This window comes from Eubalaena glacialis, chromosome 2, assembly GCF_028564815.1.
Source record: "Eubalaena glacialis isolate mEubGla1 chromosome 2, mEubGla1.1.hap2.+ XY, whole genome shotgun sequence".
NCBI classification, from domain to species: Eukaryota; Metazoa; Chordata; class Mammalia; order Artiodactyla; family Balaenidae; genus Eubalaena; species Eubalaena glacialis.
The window spans coordinates 51746766-51759254 of NC_083717.1; the positions used below are offsets into that span (position 1 = coordinate 51746766).

The window sequence follows — 12489 nt, forward strand, 5'->3', positions numbered from 1 at the left end:
ATCTGGGTTTTGAGGGTGGGGACTGCCCTTCTCGCCTCTGTATCTCCCACACTGAGCAGGGTGCCTGACGTAGTTTGCATTCAGTAATTATTTTTGAATGTATAAGTGAATGAGAGAATGAAGTCCATAAACAAGGAACAAAAGTATCAAAAAATCCTTTGCCCTCTTTTTAGAAGCTTAGGGAAAAGAAATTTATGGTTCTGTCTTGGATGTCAGGGGTTCTTCCAAATACATTGGATGCCCACATATTTCCAGAGCAGTTAACAATCAGACATCCTTCACTCCTCCAAAGGCCCCTTGACTTTCACAGAAGCCCAAGATGTCCCCTAACACATGGAGAGAGAGCTCAAATAACCCACCAGCAGACCTAGAGGTGGTAAAATAAGTCAAGTGCTCCTCTTTTGGCCTAGACCCAGTCACCAGACTATGACTCTTTCCCAAAGAACCCCCTTCCCGAATGCCAAGGACGCTCCAGGGCCAAAGAACTTGCCCAGAAAGGCACATTCATCTGAGCATGGCTGCAGTTCTCCTGACACCCTTACTAGTGGGGCTCCTATTCCCAAACTTCCAATGTCCCCACTGGGTCACCAAGAGGTGAGTGGTTCCTTTATGTCCACATCAGCCATTCCTCGGACTTCCACATGTAAAGTAGCCTTGGGCTCCACCAGGATGAGCAAACCAGTCAAACAGCAGAGAGAATGGAAACCCTCGTTAGGCCAACTCGCAAATTCACTAAGACTCCCCCACTCCCAATTTCCTGTGGCTTCCCTCTGTTGTCCTGTGGCTTCCCCTAAAGTCCAAGTAGGGAGCAACCACATAATCACACTGGCCTTCACGAGTTCAAGCACCAAATCTCCTCCCCACACCCTGGCCTCTGAACATGCAATAGCTCCATTTGGGAAATTCTTTTCCAAACAGCCACCTGACTGACTTGTCCTCATAACTCAAATGCCCTTTCCTCAATGAGGCTGTCCTTGGACCCCTTCACCTAAGTCACCAGAGCACACTTCTCTTTTCCTTGGAGCACTTAACCACAATTTGAAATAATTTAACTGTTCTGTGTTTAATAACAGTCTCTTCCACTCTACAGGAAGCTGTGAGAACAGGAATCATGCCAGTTTACTCATCGCTCTATACCTAGTGCCTAGCACAGAGTAGGTGTTCAGTAAATAGTCTTTTTGAGGGGGGAGTGGTCTTACCACAACCTCATTTTATTTTATTTACTTTCATTTATTTTTTTAACTTAATTGAAGTATAGCTGATTTACAATGTTGTGTTAGTTTCAGGTGTACAGAAAAGTGATTTAGTTATACATATACATGTATTCATTCTTTTTCAGGTTCTTTTCTCATATAGGTTATCACAGAATACTGAGTAGAGTTCCCTGTGCTATACAGTAAGTCTTGTTGGTTATCTTATATATAGTAGTGCGTGTACATTAATTCCAAGCTCCTGATTTAACCCTCCCCGCCACGTTTCCCCTTTGGTAACCATAAGTTTGTTTTTGATACCTGTAAGTCTGTTTCTGCTTTGTAAATAAGTTCATTTGTTCTTTTTTTAAAATTAGATTAAAAATATGGAATGCTTCATGAATTTGCGTGTCATCCTTGCACAGGGACCATGCTACTCTTCTCTGTATTGTTCCAATTTTAGTACATGTGCTGCTGACACGAGCACTAAAGAGCTTTAAAATAAGTGAAAGAAGAAATGAAAGAATATTAGACTTTTGTAGTACTATGATAAGTATTTCCTCGATTTTATCACCTTTTAATTGTATCTGATGTTTAAATCTTTACCCATGCTTTTACCATAACTTTTTGGTGTCATTGCTGAGTCTTTGTCATTGAATAGAGGGTTTTAATGCCTTTATATTTATTATAAAAATGATCATTTTTGATCTTCTGTCATGTTTTTAGTTCCTTTTCTCTATTTTCCTATGTGAGCTATATTTCACTGAGTTTATCATCTCCAGTATTGAGGAAGCAATTCTACAATAAGCTATCCTTACAATCTGAGGAAACATTCTTTCCATGTCAAGAACATAGTAGAACTTTGGCTTTCCCTTTGTGCAGAGAAGAATTTAACATCCCTTTTTTCTCCCAGATTCCTTTCCACTTTTCATTTATTTATTTGTTTGTTTATTTGTTTGTTTATTTATTTATTTATGGCTGCGTCAGGTCTTCGTTGCTGTGCATGGGCTTTCTCTAGTTGCGGCGAGTGGGGGATACTCTTTGTTGCATTGCGCAGGCTTCTCATTGCAGTGGCTTGTCTTGTTGCGGAGCATGGGCTCTAGATGCGCAGGCTTCAGTAGTTGTGGCACACAGGCTCGGCAGTTGTGGCTCGCGGGCTCTAGAGCACAGGCTCAGTAGTTATGGTGCATGGGCTTAGTTATTCCACGGCATGTGGGATCTTCCCGAACCAGGGATCAAATCCGTGTCCCCTGCATTGGCAGGTGGATTCTTAACCACTGTGCCACCAGGGAAGTCCCCCACTTTTCTGATTTGTAAATATCTCTTAAATTTGAGGTACAGAATATTATTAAAGTACTTTATATTTTACACCTTTCCTTTTTACAACAGCTTTATTGAGATATGATTCACATACCATACAATTCATCCATTTTAAGGATACAATTCAATAGCTTTTGGTATATTCTCAGAGTTGCACAACCATGATGACACAAATAGACCATTTTTATCACCCAAAATGAAACCCTATACCCATTAGCAACCACTTCTCATTTCGCCCTCTACCACCCCCGCCCTAGGAAATCACTAATTACTTTCTGTCTCCATAGGTTTGCCTATTCTGAACATTTCATATAAATAGAATCATTTAATATGTGGTCTTTTGTTTCTAGCTTCTTTCTCTTATGAAAGTATTTTCAAGGTTCATCCATCCAGCATGTATCTGTACTTTATTCCTTTTTGTTGCCAAATAAGATTCCATTGCATGGAATACCACTTTGTTTTCCATTCATCAGTTGATGGACATTTGGGTTGTTTTCATATTTTGGCTATTGTGAATAATGCTCCTATGAACATTCATGTATAAGTTTTTATGTGAATAAATGTTTTAATTTCTCTTGGGTGTATACCTTGGAGTAGAATTGCTAGGTCATGTCGTAACCCTTTGCTTAAACTTCTGAGGAACTGCCAACCTGTCCTTCAAGTGTCTGTACCATTTTATATTCCCAGCAGCACCATATGAGGGTTCTAATTTCTCTACATTTCCAGCAACACTTGTTATTTTCCATCTTTTTTATTGTAATTATCCAAGTGGGTACGAAATGGTATCTCACTGTGGTTTTGATTTGCATTCCTCTGGTGTCTAATAATGCTAAGCATTTTTTCATGTGATTATTGGTCAATTATATGTATATTCTTCAGATAACTATCTTTTCAAGTCCTTTGTCTATTTTTCAATTGAGTTGTCTTTTTAGAGTTGAATTATAGGATATATCCCAGATACAAGTCCCTTATCAGATACATGATTTGGAGAAATTTTCTTCTATCATGTGAGTTATCTTTTCACTTTCTTGATGGTATCCTTTGAAGCACAAAATATTTTAATTTTGATTAAATCCAATTTATTTTCTTTGGTTGCTTGTGTTTTTGATGTCATATCTAAGAAACCATTGCCTAATTCAAGGTCATAAAGATTTATTCCTATATTTTCTTCTAGGACCATGATAGTTTTAGCCCTTACATTTAGGTCTTTGATCTTCCCTTAACTCTTTAATTATTGCTTTCCATTTGTAACTGTATTTGCATCAATTAGTTAAGTTTAACTCTATGTTAAACCAGTTTCAATCATCCACATCAACTCTTTATATCATGCCCTCCCTATTTCTAATCTTTTAATTTTGCTTCAGCTCATAATCAACTGCAATTATGTTTTAAAGAAATCCTTCCTAGAAGGACAAGCAGGGTGTATGGTTTCTAAACTCCTACATATCTAAGAGCATCAGGTGCCCTCACAGGTGAACAACAAATTATCTGAGTGTCATATTCTTGGAGCACAGTCACCTTTTTTTTTTTTAAATAAATTTATTTATTTATTTTTGGCTGCACTGGGTCTTCGTTGCTGCACGTGGGTTTTCTCTAGTTGTGGCGAGCAGGGGCTACTCTTTGTTGCGGTGCGTGGGCTTCTCATTGCAGCGTCTTCTCTTGTTGCAGAGCACAGGTTCTAGGCACGCGGGCTTCAGTAGTTGCAGCATGCAGGCTCAGTAGTTGTGGCTCATGGGCTCTAGAATGCAGGCTCAGTAGTTGTGGTGCACAGGCTTAGTTGCTCCGCGGCATGTGGGGTCTTCCCAGACCAGGGCTTGAACCTGTGTCCCATGCATTGGCAGGCAGATTCTTAACCACTGCGCCACCAGGGAAGCCCGCACAGTCACTTCTTGTCCCAACACTGCAGTCCTGGCTCCACTGTCTTCTAGGACTTAGTATCATGGACAACTCAGGCCTGCCAGATTTTTGTTTCTTTTAAGTAACCTGTTTTGTCTGCTTGAATACCGGTATAACTTTTCCTATTATTCTTATAATTCACAAATTTTGCCAGAATAAATAACTGTGGGCCTATGTATATGAATTTTGATCAAAACACAGTAAGCCTTTTATCTGGTAAACTGAGATTTCTTTAAACCTTCCAGAAAGTCTTCATTCATTAAAAATCTTTGATCAATGCCCCTATCCTAACTTGGGCAGAGGGGTTCTTCTGCAGAGATTCTAAAATTGGACTTAATTTTCTGTAACCCATTTCTATCACTTCCTTTCTCACCACTCTATTCTTTCCTTCCTTTGCCCCCAAAGAAGCATGTCACATTTATTCTCTACATCACTTATTCAAATGTGTAATGTCGTTTCAACTGCGTAGTGCCTCCCTTGTAGATTTTAATTCTGCTACAGCAAACTTTTATACAAAGTTTACAGCAAAGTTTTATAAGCTTTCATTACCTCACCAGTTCCCTTTTATTTTAAGTTTATTGTTTTTACATCTCATTCTGCAGTTCTTATGGCTTTTGCTTCTTTAAAGTCCTATCTTCCTTTTTTATGACTTCTGACATCTGTTTAGGTCCAAATGTTCTCCTTTTTATTGAAGTATAGTGGATTTACAATATTGTGTTAGTTACAGGTGTACAGAAAAGTGATTCAGTTATATATATGTATTTTCAGATTATTTTCCATTATAGATTATTATAAGGTATTGAATATAGTTCCCTGTGCTATACAGTAAATCCTTGTTGCTTACCTATTTTATATATAGTAGTGTGTATATGTTAATCCCATAATTTATCCCTCCCCACCTTTCCCCTTTGGTAACCATAAGTTTGTTTTCTATGTCTGTGAGTCTGTTTCTGTTTTGTAAATAAAATCATTTGTATTTTTTAGATTCCACATATAAGTGATATCATACAATATTTGTCCTTCTGTCTGACTTACTTCATTTAGTATAATAATGTCTAGGTCCATCCATGTTGCTGCAAATGGCAATGTTTCATTTTTTATGGATGAGGAATATTCCACTGTATACATACACCACACCTTCTTTATCCATTCATCTGTTGATGGACACTTAGGTTGCTTCCATGTCTTGGCTATTAGAAATAGTGCTGCTATTAACATTGGGGGGCATGTATCTTTTCAAATTAGAGTTTTTATCTTTTCTGGATATATGCCCAGGAGTGGGATCACTGGATCACATGGTAGTTCTGTTTTTATTTTTTTAAGGAACCTCCACACTGTTTTCCATAGTAAAGCCTTATCTTCTTACATCCCATTAGGATACCAGTTTTCTAAAATTTATTCTGGTCCTGAAATAAATCCTTTCCAAAGATATGTTTTCTCTGCATATCCTTTCTCTTATAGGCTATAGTATTTGAACTCAGACCCTCAAATGGGTTTTCTGTACATACTAAAATTGCAATGAGGAGAGGTCTACCTAAAGCCAGCACCAAGACTTGGGTGAACAGGTCTCCCTTGATCACAACAGTCAGCATCCCATCTCAGACCTGCTACTAGAGGACAGGCAGACAAGCACGATGTTCAGTAGTCATCTGTGTAGTCGGCTCTACCAGGCTGTGGTGGGATCCTGTACCTCCCCAGGGAGCAGTACTGTACATTCTGAATTGACGGGACACTTAAATAGGGATCTACAGGCCTCCTTCTGTCCACAGGGCAATGCTAGATACAAAGTACCAGCAACATACCTCCCGCCACAGGGCTGCCCTGGAGTTAGCTGTAGAATGGCTATAAAACAATGGCTAATGCCAAACCAAGAGGGACAGCCAACCAGTTTCCTAAGTATCATAAATCTTCTAAAATTCAAAGCCAAGGACAAACAAGAGATGGGAAAATATTTCTTCCGGCTGTCTTTCAGACAGGCAGGATTTGGCCACTCTGAAAAGCCCACTGACTACCCTTACCAATCCAGGCCCACTGTTCTTTATAGTTAGTGGAAAGTCCTTGCCAATTTTGACAACAGATTGCCTATTTCCTTCATTTTTCTATATATGTTTTTGCCTTTTTCTATCTTCATACGGGTTTTAGTGGAAGGACTGCTTGATAGTTGCAGGGTGAAACCCGAGGCCATGCTGTAAGCACGCTTTGCAATACCTGCAGTGCCCCTGTCATCCAGAGATTAATAAGAGAGCATTTCTATGGCCTCCTAATCTGAATGTGTCACCACATCCTGGATAATTTATTTTAATCTGCTGCCACTGGTCTCCTATAACAAACTCATTTGGACTGTCCTAAGCTTTGTAGCACAGTCTTTACAAGAAGCTTCAATGAGCCATAAATCCACCAACCTCAGCATTCAATTCCTGAGAGACAATGCTCCCACATGGCAACTCCAGACACTGACAACATGTTGGGAGCTGAGATGCCCCAGTACCTCCTCAGGACATTCAGAGGAGTCACATGCTCTCTCTTTTTATGGTACTGCTCTGCCCTATCTTTTAGAGACAGAATAGCCCCTTCACCTCCTCCCTCCCCCACCTTCTTGTCCTTTTCATCCATATTTATTGCACATCCTTTCTGAGCCAGGCTCACATCACTTCTGCTCTGATCCTGGCATATCTGCGCCAACCATCCACTGCACAACACTGGCTCGTACTGCGTGGCCCTTGGGCCATCCTGTTGTGAGAGGATGCCTCCCTCCACAAGGTGCACGGTCAATTTCTTTGTCTGATATGATTCCAGTTACTACATCCCTGGAAACCAGACCCATCACACTGATTTTCTGCTCTAGAAGCCTATAAGGGCAGACCAACATAAAGTCACCAGCCCAGCAAGCAATCTTCCAGGGCAAATTCTGCCACCATAGACTCCTGATCACTTGTAGCAGGATCCTGACCTGTGGGGACCACACTGCATCATCAATCAGTACAGTGGTCTGAGATCAGCTCTGGATATGCCTTCAATTTGAAATCATACCTGCCTACACATGCCCAGCAGGAGCTTTGGACAGGGCACCAGCAGCTACATAAGCCCACCAGTTGTGGCCCTGATCCCATCACAGGTCAACTCACTCCCTGTCTGGATGCTGCATGAGAGAAGATGAAAGTCCAGCCAGGGAAATCCAGAGGTCAGCTGCTATTGCCATGACTAACTTGCTTCCCAGCTCTGGGAATAACACCAATTAGTTTTCTTTCTGGAATGTCCCCTTTCAGGGCCACTTACCCTGGTCAGCATTAGAAAAAACCCACACTCCCTGTCACGCCCAACAGTAGGCCTCTCTTGCTTTGAGAAGTCTTCAAGGAATCTTAGATCATAGACTGCACTTCCAGAAGATCCATTTCAATGCTGCCCAATTTCAGTCAATCACCTTCACAACTATGCTGTCACGGCAAGCTAAACTCAGATTTCTAGAGTTCCTGCCACAGCATGAAAGAGCCATTTTATGACAACTGTGGTTCTCAAACTGACCACTTTTCTCTTGCAGCCCATGAGTTCCACTTTCAGGACAAGAGTGAAAACTGACATTTGAGCCACTACTCTCTCATTCCTTCCCATCCTAGCTCAGATTGATGGAAACTCCACTCCAGATGAGCATGACAAAGAAGCAGAGCTCCTCTTCCCCTCAGCTGCCAATCAAAGGATATGGTGCTTTACCAGGAGGGGTAGGCCACCATCATTTGTCATCTCCTCCAGTCCAAACTGAAGAGTCTAAATTCCTGATAAGTGCATCCAAAAGGTTAAGATTCCATTCCTTCACCCAGCCCCCCTCATAAGAAGGAGGTTCTAAGCCAGGAAAATACTGGGGGCACCAATCACCCTCATATCAGCTTGCTCACAGGGCAGATATTCTATGTCAGGAGAGTCAAGCTGAGAAGACCAGAGACTACCAACTCTGCCTATTGTCCAGAGTAGTGGCTTAGAGATTTTCCCCAAAGACAGAGGTAGTCCATAAAAACAAAGAGCTTCTATGCTCTCCCCAAAAGTACTGGCATTATTTGAAATAAAGTGTGGGACGTTCAAGCCTACAGGCACTCTTGAAAACAATAAGGATTTTAGTGATAAGCAAATATGAGGCTGGCAGCTCCTCTTAATAAAGAGCAATAAGTTAAATGATAGGTCAGGTAGTTCATCAGACAGAACAGGAAAAGAGAGCCCTCCTGGGGTTAGAATAGACCTCAGAGACTTGCCACAAAAATGACCCTTTACTGAATTTAGTTGGATCAAATGGCAGAGCCATGTATGTCTCAGGCACTGTTGAAAACAATAGAGCAATCAGTCAGCAATTAATGAAGCACACCAGCTGGGTGTGATACCAAAAAAGGCAGACAGCTTAATAGAGAGATTAGGGAAAGAGACAGTCAAAGAGAACCCCGATTAAACCACTGTCATGTAGGGTGACTGTGCATATGCCCTAGGCTTCTCCCTCTGAGAGTGGCACTAAAGGAAAAAAGACATCACCAAAATAGTCTGAGTCACTAAACAAATAAGCAAGCAAACAACAACAAAAGAAGACCTGAAGAAGTGATAAGGAACCACTATCCAGGTTCCTGCAATTATTATAAAATGTCCAATTTTCAACAAAAACTATGAGACACAAAAAAGAAACAGGAAAATGTGACCCACATGTAGGAAAAAAAGCAGGCACAGAAACTGCCCGTGAGAGAGCTCAGATGACAGATTTAACAGGCAAAGACTTAAAAACATCCACAATAAAAATGTTCAAAGAACTAAAAAAACTATGCTTAAAGATGTAAAGAAAGCTATAATGACAATGTCTCATCAAATAGAGAATATCAATAAAGAGATAGAAATTACTTTTTTTAAAGTAGTAAATTGAAATTCTGGATTTGAAAAGTACAATAACAAAAATGAAAATTTCACTACAGGAGCTAAAACTATATTTAAACTAGTAGAAGAAAGACCCAGCAAATATAAGGATATATTGATAGAGATTATACAATCTGAAGAAAAGCAGAAAATGAACAGAGCCTCAGAGAAATGTGGGACACCATTAAGCACACCAACATAATGCAATGGGAAGGAGACGAGGAAGAGAAAGGAATAGAAAAAAATTTGAAGAAATAATGCCTGAAAACTTGCTAAGTATGATGAAAAACATGATTCATCCAAGACACTCAACAAAATCCAAGTAGAATAAATACAAAGAGATCCACACCCAGACATACGGTAAAAATGCTGGAAGTCAAAGAAAAAGAGAAAATCTTGAAAGCAGTAAGAGAAAATTGTCTCATCATGTACAAGGTGCCAATAAGATTAGCACCTGACTTCTCATCAGAAACAGTAAGGCCAGAGACAGTTGGATGACATATTCAAGGTGCTGAAAGAACTGTCAACAAATAATCTTATATTCAGCAAAACAATCCTTCAAAAACAAAGGTGAAATAAAGATATTCTATGTTAAGCAATAACTGAGAGAATTTGTTCCTAGCAGACATTCCTCACGAGAAATACTAAAGGAAGTTGTTCAGACTAAAAGAAAGTACCCCAAATGACAATTCAAATCCACAAACACAAGAAAAATAATAGAGTTGAATATGTAATTAAAAGAAACAGTATAATTGCATATTTCTTCCCCTTTTTCTCTTAACTGATTTTAAAAGAAATTGTATAAAACATTGTTTACATAGCTGTACTATCAGGCCTTTCACATAGAGAAAGATAATGTGTTTGACAATAAAAGCACAAAAGAGATGGGTGTTAGCAAAGTTGTCTTGGGGTAGAAAAATGATAACAAATGGTAACTCAAATCCACATGAAGAAATGAAGAGAGCAAGAAATGATGAAAAGGAAGGTTGATATAACAAACTCTATAGACTTGCTCGATTTTTCCTTTCTCAGCTTCTTTAATACACATAAAATTATATAAAGTAAGAAAAATTATACTAACAACAATTCATTGTTGGGTTTGTGATATGTATGTAATATATAAATATAAAATATATATTATGATATATATTTATAAACAATAATAGTTCACAAAAGGGGAAAGAGAATAGAGCGATATAAGGGCAATGTTTCTATATCTCACTAGAAATAAGTTAGTAAATCTGAAGTAGATTCTGAGAAGTTAAGATATAATATGGTGGAGAGAGACCTTCAAGACGGTGGAAGAGTAAAGTGGAGATCACCTTCCTCCCCACAAATACATCAGAAATACATCTACATGTGGAACAACTCCTACAGAACACATACTGAATGCTGGCATAAGACCTCAGACTTCCCAAAAGGCAAGAAACTCCCCATGTACCTGGGTAGGGCAAAAGAAAAAGAAAAAACAGAGACAAAAGTATAGGGATGGGACCTGCACCCTGGGGAGGGAGCTGTGAAGGAGGAAAAGTTTCCACAAACTAGGAAGCCCCTTCACTGGCAGAGACGGGGGCGGACAGGGAAGAAGCATCAGAGCCACGGAGGAGAGCGCAAGCAACAGTGGTGCAGAGGGCAAAGCGGAGGTATTGCCGCACAGAGGATCAGTGCCGACCAGCACTCACCAGCCCGAGAGGCTTGTCTGCTCACCCACCGGAACGGGTTGGGGCTGGGAGCTGAGGCTCGGGCTTCAGAGGTCAGATCCCAGGGAGAGGACTGGGGATGGCTACATGAACACAGCCTGAAGGGGGCTAGTGCGCCACAGCTAGCCGGGAGGGAGTCCAGGAAAAAGTCTGGAACTGCCTAAGAGGCAAGAGACCATTGTTTCGGGGTGTGCGAGGAGAAGGGATTCAGAGCACTAGCTAAACGAGCTCCAGAGATGGGCACGAGCTGTGGTTATCAGCATGGACACCAGAGACGGGCATGAAACACTAAGGCTGCTGCTGCAGCCACTAAGAAGCCTGTGTGCAAGCACAGGTCACTATCCACACCTCCCCACCTGGGAGCCTGTGCAGCCCGCCACTGCCAAGGTCCCATGATCCAGGGACAACTTCCCCGGGAGAATACATGGCGCTCCTCACACTGTTGCAACGTCATGCAAGCCTCTGCCACTGCAGGCTTCCCCTGCATTCCGTACCCCTCCCTCCCCCTGGCCTGAGTGAGCCAGAGACCCCTAATCTGCTGCTAGTTTAACCCTGTCCTGTCTGAGCAAAGAACAGACACTCTCAGGCAACCTACACACAGAGGCGGGGCCAAATCCAAAGCTTAACCTACACGCAGAGGCAGGGCCAAATCCAAAGCTGAACCCCAGGAGCTGTGCGAACAAAGAAGAGAACGGGGAATTTCTCCCAACAGGCTCAGGAGCAGCGGATTAAATCTCCACAATCAACTTCATGTACCCTGCAACTGTGGAATACCTGAACAGACAACAACTCATCCCAGAATTGAAGCGGTGGACTTTGGGAGTAACGATATATATATTTTTTTCCTTTTTCTCTTTTTGTGAGTGTGTATGTGTATGTTTCTCTGTGTGATTTTGCCTGTATAGCTTTGCTTTTACCAATTGTCCTAGGGTTCTGTCTGTCCATTTTTTGTTTGTTTGTTTGTTTGTTTTAGTACAGTTTTTAGCTCTTGTTATCATTGGTGGATTTTTTTGGTTTCGTTGCTCTCTTCTTTCTTTCTTTCTTTTTTTTCTTTTCTTATTACCTTTTAAATTTTTTATTTTTAATAATTATTTTTTATTCTTTATTTTAATAACTTTATTTTATTTTTTCTTTCTTTCTTTCTTTTATTCTCCCTTTTCTTCTGAGCCGCGTGGCTGACAGGGTCTTGGTGCTCCAGCCAGGTGTCAGGCCTGTGCCTCCGAGGTGGGAGAGCCGAGTTCAGGACATTGGTCCACCAAAGACCTCCCGGCTCCACATAATATCAAATGGCGAAAGCTCTCCAAGAGATCTCCATCTCAACACTAACACCCATCTCCACTCAACAACCAGCAAGCTACAGTGCTGGACACCCAATGCCAAACAACCAGCAAGACAGGAACACAACCCCACCCACTAGCAGACAGGCTGCCTAAATTCATACTAAAGTAACAGACAACCCAAAACACACCACTGGACATGGTCCTGCCCACGAGAAAGAAAAG

At 40.9% G+C, this 12489-nt stretch overlaps 1 protein-coding gene and 1 non-coding gene across 4 annotated transcripts in view; both read right to left on the reverse strand.

The window, feature by feature from the left end:
- ADAMTS17 (ADAM metallopeptidase with thrombospondin type 1 motif 17) overlaps positions 1-12489 on the reverse strand; it is a 364035-nt gene that overhangs the window by 301432 nt on the left and 50114 nt on the right. The gene's annotated exons all lie outside the window — the stretch shown is intronic.
- LOC133085822 (U6 spliceosomal RNA) lies at positions 1571-1677 on the reverse strand. Its single transcript, XR_009699616.1, has one exon. It is a non-coding gene; the product is annotated as a U6 spliceosomal RNA (small nuclear RNA).